This window comes from Macaca fascicularis, chromosome 6, assembly GCF_037993035.2.
Source record: "Macaca fascicularis isolate 582-1 chromosome 6, T2T-MFA8v1.1".
Taxonomy (NCBI): domain Eukaryota; kingdom Metazoa; phylum Chordata; class Mammalia; order Primates; family Cercopithecidae; genus Macaca; species Macaca fascicularis.
Window position 1 is genome coordinate 10,842,285 of NC_088380.1, and position 12,727 is coordinate 10,855,011.

Sequence of the window (12,727 nt, forward strand, 5' to 3'; positions counted from 1 at the left end):
GGTTTATTTAATAACTGCGAGCTTTGTTGCAGATATCATTAACTGATCAAGATGTTGAATAAAATAAACTATTTAGGTGGCTGGTGTGTTTGAAGAAAGTGGCTGTGGAAGGAGAACAGCAGAAACTCCTTTGCTGCAATGAGGATGGGAGGGGTGCCTGAGGACCCTAACGGGGTTGGTGGGGCTCCGGTACGAGAAGGGGGGATTTGCTAGCACATGAAGAGGAAGCCACATCTGGATGACAGACAAAGAGAGACAAAGACGATTTTTCCAGTTGAAGTCACTTTAAAAATAAACTCTGAAGATGATGGAGCCTTTGCTGGCACCATGGCTCATGCCTTAATCCCAGCACTTTTGGAGGCCAAGGTGGGAGGATTGTTTGAGCCCAGGAGTTTGAGACCAGCCTTGGCAATGGAGTGAGACCTCTTCTCTACAAAAAATTAAAAAAAAAATTAGCTGGAAGTGGTGGCATATGCCTGTGGTCCCAGGTTCCTGGGAGGCCAAGGTGGGTGGATAGCTTGAGCCCAGGAAGTTGAGGCCCCAGTGAGCTATGATTGCACCACTGCACTCCAGCCTGGGCGATAGAGTGAGATCCCATCTCTAAAAAAGAAAAAATAAAAAGTCCCTGGCATTCATATGGTGTGACTTTGAAAAATATCTGCTTTTCCTTCATTGCAGTGTGGGGAGGGGGGTGGTGGGAAGCAGAATTGAAAAAGGTACAAGATGCAAATCAGTGGATGGTGGTTTTATCTTACAACTTAAAGAACAGTCTGTCCCATTGAAATATATACCTTCAGTCTTTGTTTCCTGGTTATTGAAGGGGATTCCCCACCAGGACTCTGTGAAGTGCACAGAAGTAGGATTAACCCCCCTTTAGAGGGGACTGGCCTAGAACTAAGATGCCAGGGGCAGCCAGGTCCTCCTTCTGCCCAGGGTCCAGGACCACCCACCTGGCCTCACACTCCATCCCTCTCAACTCTTCCATCCAACAGCATTCCCCGTATCTGCCCCATTTCCCCCACAGATTCTGGCTTTTGGTGAGGTCAGGAGCCCCCACAGGTGAAAGGAAGTGGATGGGCGGGGCTGGGTTGATGTGCACTGTTTCCTGGAACCTTCACGCCTTCCCCAAGGTTGGAGCAGGGGTCCCACGCTTTCCTATGCTGAGTTGGAGCCAGTTGGCCTGGGATAGAGAATGGCTTTCCGGGCACATGTCCCACCTCAAACCCCAGTCCCATTCTCGAATCTTACGGAAAGTATTAGCAGGGTGTGATCAGGAGAGCCACACAGCGTCCATGAAGTGCCCTGGCCGTGGGGCCTTGGGGCTGGAAGGACATTTGGGTTGGGATAATATTCGGGCTTAGGTGAAAATGCATTTACCCAGCGCCTACTAAGGGCTGGACCCCCTGCCACGTGTGGGTTTTGCAGCTAATTAAGTTCTCATCCCAGCGGCAAGGAAGGCTGCTGTCATGACCCCTGTGTTATAGAGGCACACTTCAGCCATTTCCCTGGTTGTAGTCAGTTGAATAGTGTGACTCCCAGAAAGATATGTCCATGTCTTAACTCTGGAACTTCTAAATGTGGCCTTGTTTGGAAAAAGGGTCTTTGTAGATGTCATTAATTTAAGGATCACAAGATGTGAGCATCCTGGATTTAGGGCAGACCCTAAATCCAATAACTGGTGCCCTGAAAAGAGAAAGGCAGAGGAGAGTTTGAGACACCAGTGCAGGGGAGAAGGCCATGTGAAGACAGAGACACAGATTGGAGTGAGGCTGCCATCACGAAGGAGTGCTTGGAGCCACCAGAAGTTGGAGGAAGCAAGGAAGGAAGGATTCCCTCCTAAAAGCTTCAGAGGGAGCGCGGTCCTGCTGACACCTTGATTTTGGACTTACAGTCCCCAGAACTGTGAGACAAGAAATTGTTGTTGTTTGAAGCCACCAAGTTTGTGGTAATTTGTTTCAGCAACCATAGGAAATGAACACACTTGTTACCTCTTTTCATGTAAACTGAGTCCAAAGAGGGCGCCAGAAATGGGACAGAGCCCTGAAGCAAGACCTGGGTTTGGTTTTCTTTTGATTCTGAAAATAAAAGCCCTTTAAGGAATCAAGAGGTGGGGAAGAGGTTGAGGCTGAAGAAAGTTGAAGAACAGTGAAAGAATCTTGGCTCATCTGGAGGATGAGAGAGAGTTCTAGAATGGAGAGAAGATAGACCTGCACTAGAAAAATTTTCTGACCGGGTGCAATGGTTCATGCCTGTAACCCCAACACTTTGGGAGGCCAAGGCAGGCGGATCTCCTGAGCTCAGGAGTTCGAGACCACCCTGGGCAACATGACAAAACCCCATCTCTACTAAAATGCAAAAAATTAGCTGGGTAGGCTGGGCGCGGTGGCTCAAGCCTGTAATCCCAGCACTTTGGGAGGCCAAGACGGGCGGATCACGAGGTCAGGAGTTCGAGACCATCCTGGCTAACACGGTGAAACCCCGTCTCTACTAAAAAATACAGAAAACTAGCTGGGCGAGGGGGCGGGCGCCTGTAGTCCCAGCTACTCGGGAGGCTGAGGCAGGAGAATGGCGTGAACCCGGGAGGCGGAGCTTGCAGTGAGCTGAGATCCGGCCAGTGTACTCTAGCCTGGGTGACAGAGTGAGACTCCGTCTCAAAAAAAAAAAAAGGAAAATTTTCTAATTTCCACAGGCTTTCAATGAGTTTCTGCCACATACAGAATCCTAAGTCCTAAGGTGGCTTTCAAGACTCAGTCCACCGGCGGACACGCCCCATTGAATCTCCTTCCATGAGTGTGGGTAGGCCTGCGTACAGTCAGGTACACAGCGGGACAGTACACGGTGGGACAACTACCCCCTCACTTGTGGTCTGTGACATGACTCAGCAGTAGGAGACTAGAGAGGGGTTCTCACACTGGCTTTGAAGACATAAGCTGTCACTGCGAGGGCGCCAGGCGCTGAGGACCTGATGATGGCCTCTGGGATTTGAGAATGACCTTCAGCCAACTACCAGCCAAAAAATGGGACCTCAGCTCTACACTGCCAGGAGCTGAATTCTGCCAATGACCTGGATGAGCTGGAAGTGAACCTGGAGCCTCTGCTGAGATTGCAGCCTCAGCCAACGCCCTGACGAGGTTTCTTGCCAAGTGAGCAGAGGACTCAGCCAAGCTGAGCTTGGACTCTCCACCCATGGAGAAGGTCGGATGATGAATGTGGATCATGTTGCTAAGTTTATGATACTTTGTTATACAACAATAGAAAAGGAATGCAGTTTCTGAGCAAAGTTCCTCCCAAATTGTAACTGAATAGGAGCAGCTGAGCTTGAGTCTTGACTTTGTGCTTTTTTGCTGATTTGGTGGTTTTTTTATGACCAAGTATTAAAAATGGGCGTATATTTTAAAGTCATATTTTGAGACAAATCACAAAGTTAAAAAAAAAAGTTTAAAAGGCTCTGAAGAAAATAGAGAACAGATGACAAAAGCTGATCACTGGTTAAACATAAATGTGTTCCAGATGAGAATGGAAAATGCTTGCTTATTTCCATCGGTGTGGCCAGCAGCTCCCCTCAGAAGCCCCTCAGGTGAATTTGTAGCAGAAAACCTCCAGAGACATCTTCCCACGGACACCTTTCCCTGGTGCCATCTAGAGGGCAGACTTCTAGCAAGTTCCGCTAGCATGGTACTACAGTCACTTCTCTGTAATTCTACGAGCCACAGTCACACCCTCTTCAACAAGACCTGGATCTCAGCCCAGGGCAAGGGGGTTTCTCTGGGTGTACCATTCGAGTCCTTGGGGTAATGGCTGTTATTCATATCTGCTATTCATATATTCTGTAAAATTCTCTTTACTTCTTGCCAGCCAATTCGTCGTACCCCAAGCCTGTTGTAGTTACTGATTATTTATATAAAACTTTCCCTGTTCAAATCACTCAGTGGTTTCTCTCTCTTGATTGGACCCAGACTGATGCACGTTCCGAGCAGCAAGTAGCACTATGTGCCAAGCACCAGGTGATAATTTCAGAGAGCTGAAATGACACAGGCCTGTCTCCAAAGAGTAAACACAATGCCCAATTCAACACTTTGAGAAGAGAAGGGAGAAGTATAAAATAAAATATGTATATACATAAAAAAATAATGCCCAAGTTAAGCAGACAGAGCATGGGGCTACGGGGTAAGAGACTGGATTCCAGACCTGATTCTGCAACTAAGTATGGGATTTGGGGAGGATTGTCCAATCACTCTGTTTCCTTGTCTGTAAACTACAGAAGGTAATGGACTCAGAGGCTTTCTGTTGGTTACAGTAAAGCCAAGCTGCAGTAACAAAGTAACCAATTACACCGTGGTTTAAAGCATATAGAAGTTTATTTTCTCTCAAATACCAGTCCTCAGATGAAGGATCCTTGGTGATGGAGCTGCTCTGCTCCACATGATTATTCAGGCATCCAGGTTCTGTCCATCTTGTTGCTTTGCCATCATATGGACTTTCACTCTCATCTGCATGGGTGCAGTTCATTGGAAGGTGAAGAACAGGGAGGAGGTCAGTGTCTTAAGGCCCAGACTTAGGAGTGGTGTCTATCACCTCCACTCACATGCCGGCAGGGGGTGCACTTAGCCACGTGACCACATTGAATTGCGCAGCAGGTTGGGAAATGGAGTCTCTAGCTGAGTAGCCACGTGTCCAGCCACACCTTGATCACATGGAAGAAGTGAGAGTGTGTTAGGGGGCAACTTTCAATGTCCCCGGCCCCTGTTCCAGATCTGCCAGACCCCTCTATGTGTTACGGAGCATGACTGAATGTAAACTCCAGACTCCATTTAGGTAAGGAAGGAAAACATCTCTGGCAAGGTGGGAAATACATGTCTCATCATTCTGCTTTTGCATTTCAGAATCAAGATCTGAAGAGCTTGCAAAAAGTTCTTTTAGTGCTGAAAAGTAGGAAGGTGGCAGATGTGACTAACAAAACAGTCCTTGTGCATCTGCTAGGGAATACAGATTTTTTTTTTTCTCCAACATAACAAATTAGAATCCATCTGGGATTTGAGAAGTCTGAGCTAAGGTTTCCTGGATCTGTTTGCATGTGGAACAATGATGAAAAGAAGAAAATGATAAGTCAGTTTTAAAGAACTTTTCTTGTGTTTCAAGTGGAAAGAAGGCTTGAGAATTTTTTTACATTTTACTCTGGTGTAGAAGGATGGCGATATTTAAAGAGAAAGAATGAGCATTAAAACAAAGACATGAAAATAATTTAACCCATCAATTGTATTTTTATATGCCGGCACTAAGACCTTAAAATCATAATGTATCTAATTCTCACAAAAATATGTTAAAATAAGGACTATCATGTCCATTTTAAAGAGATGAAATGGAGGAAGATAATTTGTGTAAAGTCAAACAGCTAAAAAGGCTTGCATCTAGGAGTTGAAGTTAGATCATTTGGCTTGAGTCTGTCAGAGATGAGCAACCCTTTTCTGTAATGCATCATATAGTAAATGTTTTGGCCTTTGCAGGCACGCAGTCTCTGCTGCAACTGCTCAGCTCTGCTGTGTAGCATGAGAGCAGCCATAGACAATGTGAAAATGAGTGAGTGTGGCTGTGTTCCAATAAAACTTTATTAATGAACATAAAATTGAAGTTCAGAGAATTTCACATCACAAAATATTTTTCTTTTTGAATTTTTTCAACTACTTACAAATGTAAAAACCATTTTTACCTTGTGGGCCATTGTTTACTGCCCTTGGGTCTATGCAGTTCACCTTGACCTTTTTCAACACGTTAAAGAGGTTAACCCACATTTACTGAGTGCCGCTGCTCCGGGCACTGTGCAGGGTGCTCCGTGTCCTGGTCCACCAACTTGCTGCCTGTATCTAGAGGTAGCTCCTGCTACCGTTATTCACACTTTATAGATGAAGAAAGCAAAGCGGTCCTACCACAGGTGGAACAAGGACATACAGCCAGCCAGGAACTGGGCTGACATCTGCTGATGGACAGGAAGGAAGGATTTGGGTTGGCCATTAAGACTCTCTCAGGACCTGAGGAAAAGGGTGGGAAACTTAGGCACAAGATGGCAGGAGGACAGATGCTCCGTGAGGATGGCAGGATGAGGACATGAATGCTTAATATTCTGGAAAATCCTCTGGGATGAGGCTGGGCACGGTGGCTCATGCCTGTAATTCCAGCACTTTGGGAGGCCAAGGCAATCAGATCACTTGAGATCAGGAGTTCGAGACCAGCCTGGGCAACATGGTGAGATCTTGTCTCTACTATACAGAAATTAGCCAGACATGGTGGCGGGCATCTAGAATCCCAGCTACTTGGGAGGCTGAGACAGGAGAATTGCTTGAGCCCAGGAGGCGGAGGTTGCAGTGAGCCAAGATCGCACCACTGCACTCCAGTCTTGGCGACAGAGTGAGACTTTGTCAAAAAACAAAAAACAAAAAAACAAAACAAACCCTCGAAATCCTCCGGGATAAAACTCTGTTGAAGGAAGCTTTGGTCAGCAGCGAGCACATCGGGCACACTTGTCGTTGCCCCTTCTCATCCCACCTTCTCTGCTTTGGTCGGGTGGTGCCCTCCTTCCATGGGTGGAGCCAGAGATGGCGGGTTCTGGCTGGTTAGATGGGAGTGGACAGAGAGGTCTGGGATCCTACCGGCTTCGTGACTGCACTGTGTCTTTCCTGGGAAGGATCAGGTGCAACCAGAGAAACCTTGAGCCTTCTCCAGATACCTGAGCGGCAGCTGAGTTCCCGCAGCCTCTGTGATCTCCCTTCTGAGGCTCTGGCTCCCCGTTTCCCAGTACCCCCTCTGTATTAGCTTCCTGGGGCTGCCCTGACAAAGTATCACAAACTCAGGGGCTTCCGCAACAGAGATTTATTCTCTCACAGTCCTCTTTGATTTGGACTTCTAGCCTCCCGGACCTGATTGGCAGGGCCACACTTCCTCCTAAGGCTCTGGGGTGGGGTGGAGGTCCCTCCTGCCTCTTCCAGCTGACAACCCCTGGCATTCCTTGGCGTGTGGGTGCATCACTTCAATCCCTGCCTCCCTCCTCACATGGTCTTCTCTGTATGTACGACTGTGTATCCTCTCCTCTTGTAAAGGGCAGCAGTTGTTGGATTTAGAGCTCACCCTACTCTGGTATTACCTCATCTTACTTACATCTGCAACAGGCCTGTTTCCAAATAGGGTCATATTCTGAGGTTCTGGCTGGACATTAATTTTGGGATGGGGGACACTCTTCAACCCAGTACACCTTCCTCCCCAAATCTTGCTAGGTTTCCCATGCCTAAAAGAAGTGCTAATTGGAGAAAATAAGGATAGTTTTCTACTTATCTCAGGAGCAGGGAAAGATGGCAAAATGGCATGGCCAGTTTTGGAAAGAATATGTAGTGTGTTGTAAAGATATGTGATGATAAGGAGGATGATGTTTTCACCAATACTTGCAGCCTCTTGTCCACACAGAAGAATTAGGAAGATTAACGCCTTCGAAATCAGCTATATTTTGGCACTCTGTTTTTACTCTTATTATGATTATCCTAGTGTCCTTGTTTTTGAGGTGGCTGCTATAATTATGGTAACTTGTGTGAGTATGTTAGAAAGATGTTACAAATGATTAAGCTAGAAATTAGTCACTTTGGAGTGTGTAATAGTTCTTTCAAGTCCCCAGCATATAAGGGAAGGTGACGCTGGTCTACAATGACTGTCCCCATGCATCCGTGCAGAAATTGAGACCCAGAGAATTGCAAGACTTGCCCAAGTTCTGTGAGTGAGTCAGTGCTAGAAAAATCTTGAGCCCAACCCCCCCAGATGTGATGACTATTCTCTTTCAAATATTTCTACAGGGTTAGAATGGGGGCTCAGGCTTGGCTCAGACCCATAGCTTTAGGTGAGTGGCTTTTAAATTGCCACTTGGTCACCCCCACTTGAAAGAGCTGCAAACACGGGCTGCAGAGTTCAAGCCCGCACCCTCCTCTCTGGAAGTGGAGCGACAACAGGGTGGGCAGAGGTGGGGCTGCCACACTTGCTTCCCTGGAAACCCGGGGGGAGAGCACAGGATGCCAGGAGAGCACAGGACTCGGCTGGTGGCTGCTTCAGGAGCAGCCCCGCCGACCCTTTAGGCCCACCCTTGTTTGCCGTCTCACCTTGTGACTATTTCCTGGGCATTGTAGGAGAGGAGGCCTCTTGCTTGAGCTCCTGTCCCTACTGTCTCCTCTCACTAAATGCGCGGCATGGCTTTGTGGTAATAGGCTGAGACATGTCAACTCTTTTTTGTTTTTGAGATGGAGTTTTGCTCTTGTTGTCCAGGCTGGAGTACAATGGTGCAATCTTGGCTCACGCAACCTCCGCCTCCTGGATTCAAGCGATTTTCCTGCCTCTGCCTCCCGAGGAGCTGGGATTACAGGCATGCGCCACCACGCCCGGCTAGTCTTGTATCTTTAATAGAGACAGGGTTTCTCCATGTTGGTCAGGATGGTCTTGAACCCCCGACCTCAGCTGATCCACCTGCCTCGGCCTCCCAAAGTGCTGGGATTACAGGCGCGAGTCACTGCGCGCAGCCAACACGTCAACTCTTTAGGAGAGCTTGGAGACAAAAAATAACCCAGGTCTGAGCATGGGGGGCGCAAAAATAGGATCTTCTCAGCTTCCACAAGAGCAGATCAACGAATACAGAGGCCATAAACCAGTGTAGTTATTTCGGCTGGGGGATTTATTTTCTTTTGATTGTCCCCTGGAGCAACAAAATACACAAATATAGATTGATAGATTTTTTTCATTAATTCGAAAAGCATTTAATGGCTGTCATCTGTGTGCCAGGCAACTGATGCACAGCCAGACTTCCAGGAGGCTGGAGGGGGATCCAGATAAACCTTCTGGTGTAGGATTGTCAGGAGGGGACTGGAGACCAGGGCCATCCTGACAACCCCATCTCTGTTCCAGGAAATTCCTAGGGTCCCCTGGGAGGCACAGCCTTGAGAATCCTATTTTGGTTGCTGAACGGATGCACACATTGGAATCGAGGCTGCGTATGCTTGGGGTGCGTCGGTGAGGGGGAGGAAGTGGGGTCCGGGTGGGAGCCGTATGGAAGCCCTCCCCTCCCCCTCCTCCAGGCATGCCAGCGAGTGTGGCCTTACGTTGAGTGTATCTTCTAGTGTGAGTGGCTCCTCCGAGTGTGGTCCAAGGACCTGCAGCATCGGCATCCCCTGGGAGAGCCTTGGAAATGCAGAATCTTGGGACCCAGCCTGGACCCAGAGTCAGAATCAGATTCCCAGGCGATTCGTGTTCGCATTGAAGTCTGAGAGGATCTGCTTGAGAACTCCACAGCTGGGACTGACAAATCCTCCTCTGACCTCAAACTTCCCTCCTCCTTCTAAAAACCCAGAGAACCCAGCTCCCTGCCCACCCACAGCTCTTTCCAGTGGATCCAACTTCCTCTCACACCCGGTTTGAGCAGGGGGAGACGGGAAAGGCATCTTCTCTGTTTCCAGATCGTCTGTTTCTTCCATCGAACACCACAGTTCCTATGAAACGCACAGCAGCAGCAGACCTGGGTCTTGTCAAGAGCTATGAAGGGTCTGCAATTTTACCTACTCCTAGGCTAGCAGTTAGCCTGCCAGTTTGACAAATGCTGCCTAATGATGCAAGACTCCCAGGGCAGAGACAAAGGACTTTGTTACTCACAGCACAGCAAGCAGCATAAGTTTTGCTATAAAATGTGGTGTATTAATGCAATATTTGAGTTATAGTAAGGCCAACAGATCAGGAAATGATTGTCATTGAAAGGACAGTTTGTTACTCACAGCTCCCAGGAGGAGGGGCCACAGGCGTTGTCAGCAGGCTTAGGAGACAGCGGACATGTGGGCAAAAGCCTTGTTTGTGTCCCTAGTTGTCTGGTACTTGCTCCCAGGGTGGTTAGGCAGGTGGATAGTGGCCTGGAGTGTGAAAACCCAATAGAGGAGGTGTCTGGGGCATGGGCTTAAGATTGGTTGGTTTGCATTTGAAAAGCATGTTTGCAGGAGCCTGGTTTACTATCTCTGGGGATTGGCTAGTACTGGGTGGGGCAGTCCCTCCAGGGTCAGCAAGGTCCCAGATAGCAAAGCATCAGAATACAGAGAATGGAAGACATGGTTAATACAAGCTTAATGTTTGCACTGGTTTCCTATGTCCCCAAAACCCCATGGGGGTGACCTGGAGGGCCCAGGTGGATGCTGCTGTGCAGTGAATTTGCATCACCGAGGGAAAACCCTGAGCTCAGGGGATGCAGATGCTTTATAACGGGCGGTAAGAAAACACACCTAACCTTTGCCCCAGAGGGAGACATTATCTTTAAAATATTAGGTAATAACCAAACCTGCTCTCTGCGCTGTAGGGAGACACCACCTCTTTCCTTCTCCAAGGCTGTTTGCTGTATCTGAAAAGACAATCTGGAACAAGAGGACAGTCAGGCTAGCCATGGTGGTTCATGCCTATAATTCCAGCACTTTGGGAGGCCAAGGTAGGTGAATCACTGGAGGTTAGGAGTTGGAGACCAGCCTGGCCAACATGGGGGAACCCTGTCTCTATTAAAAATACAAAAATCAGCCAGGTGTGGTGGGTACGCCTGTAATCCCAGCTACTCGGGAGGCTGAGGCAGGAGAATCACTTGAACCCGGGAGGTGGAGATTGCAGTGAGCCGAGATCATGCCACTGCACTCCAGCCTGGTGACAGAGCGAGACTCTGTCAAAAACAAAACAAAAAAACCCCAAACCAAACCAAAACAAAAATGGTTAAAATGCTACACTTTCTTATCATATTTTACTGCAATTAAAAATCAAAACAAAAACCTTAAAAGATAAACCTTTCTGAACGCCGCTGTTCTTTTCTGTATCATAGACAGTTCCTCTTAGGAAGGCCTTTCCAGTGTGTTAAAGACCTGCTCCAGAAAACACAAAATGGATCAGAAGAACAAAAAGTGGATGTCACTTCATGGACATTTTGATAACATCAATGTCATGTACCTTTCTTTCCCATAAATTCTGGGGAATTTTTAAGTGGCATGTGGGGCTCTGAAATGTTGGGAGAGATCAGATTTTAGGGGAGTGGGGAACTCTTATGTAATGCTCTTATGTAATGGCCCAATAAACTTGGGTGCCAGGGCCCTGGCATGAGGGCAGAGAAGGGGCTCTTGGAACTGGGGTCCTGGCGGTAAGGGGAGGGATGGACACGGTAGAAGGTAGAATGTTTCCCCTCAAATTTCAGGTAAACTCAGAATCTGTGAACGTGACCTTACTCGAAAGTACTGTCTTTGCAGTTGTAATCAATGAAGAATCATGGGATAAAATCGTCCTGGATTTAAGGTGGGCCCTGAATCCAATGACTCTTGTCCTTATACGAAGAGAAGGATGACAACACTGAGTCACTCTGAAAGCTCAGCGTGGTGGAACTTAGTGGCACGATCCAGCTGTGAGGAAGCAGCTTCCAGGTGTGCTGCCAGCTGCTGACCTAGGGGCTTCACCAAGAGGGCCCCTCCCTGCCCAGTGCCCTGACTCTGGGGTCCAGGGCTTGGATGGGGTCCACACTTGGATGACAGAAGGACATGCCCAAGCTCACCTGGCTGCTCAGAGAATACAACCAGACAGTTGGCACTGACTACTCACACGCTCATGTTTATTAAGAGACTCTGACGGGTGGGAATTGAGTCATCAGAGCCAAAAGCACGTGTGCAAAAGAAAATGAGCATTTTCACCTTGTAAGGGAAGATTGGGGGCTGAGAGAATGCTGGAGCCTGCGCTAACTCCCTGGGCCAGCGCAGCTGCCGCATGTCCTCTGCAGGGGTCTCCACCTGGTGCTCCCAGCGAGATAAACCAGGGATTACATCTAGACGGTCAGAGGTCAGCACCTGTCTAGACAGAGGCTCTAAACTGGGGCAGTGGGGGTGAGGTTGGAAAGAAGCAGATGGGATAGATACATGGAGTTGGAGGGAGCCTTCTTCTATTTAGGCGCATCTCAGCAGATCTTCTCAGCTGCCACACAGCCCGCCCCAGGCATTTCCCTGTTGCAGAGGTGGGTGCCCATGCTATCCAATGATTCCCTCGGCTGACAGACAGGGATGGGGTGAAGAAATAGCAGGAGAAGATGAGAAGGAAAGGGTGAGCGAAACAGAGGAGGTGTGTGTGTGTGTGGGGGAAGAAAATGTAAATGACACCCAAAATGCTCTGAGATGCTTACTGGATGCCAGACACTGTCCTGAGTGTTTCGTGGGCACTGAGTCCTCTTGACAAGCCCATGAGGGAGAGCTTTTATTTCCTGCATTTTCCAGAGGTGGAGGCTGAGGGAGGGAGGTGGGTTATGGCCTTTCTGAGAGTATTCACAAATATTCACCGAAACACAGTATGTTCACCAACACGGAGTTCAAAATCCACACTGAGGGTCTGGGTGGTCCATCAATAACACGTGTTGGGCATGTTCTATGATCCGAAATCCACTAGGACCCTGCGCTACCAGACCCAGTGTCTCTCTGGAATGCCTACAGCCTAGCGAGGGGAAAGAGAGATGCTAATTATAACAATGAGATGGGGATAATGTTGTCATCGAAGTGCCGACACTCAAGTGTTGGGGGGAAACAAAAGGACTGGAAATCGTTTGAGCCCAGGCGTTCTAGAACAGCTTGGGCAACATTAGTGAGACCCCTGCTCTCTACAAAAATTAAAAAATTAGCTGAGCGTGGTGGTGCATGCCTGTAGTCCCAGCTACTTGGGA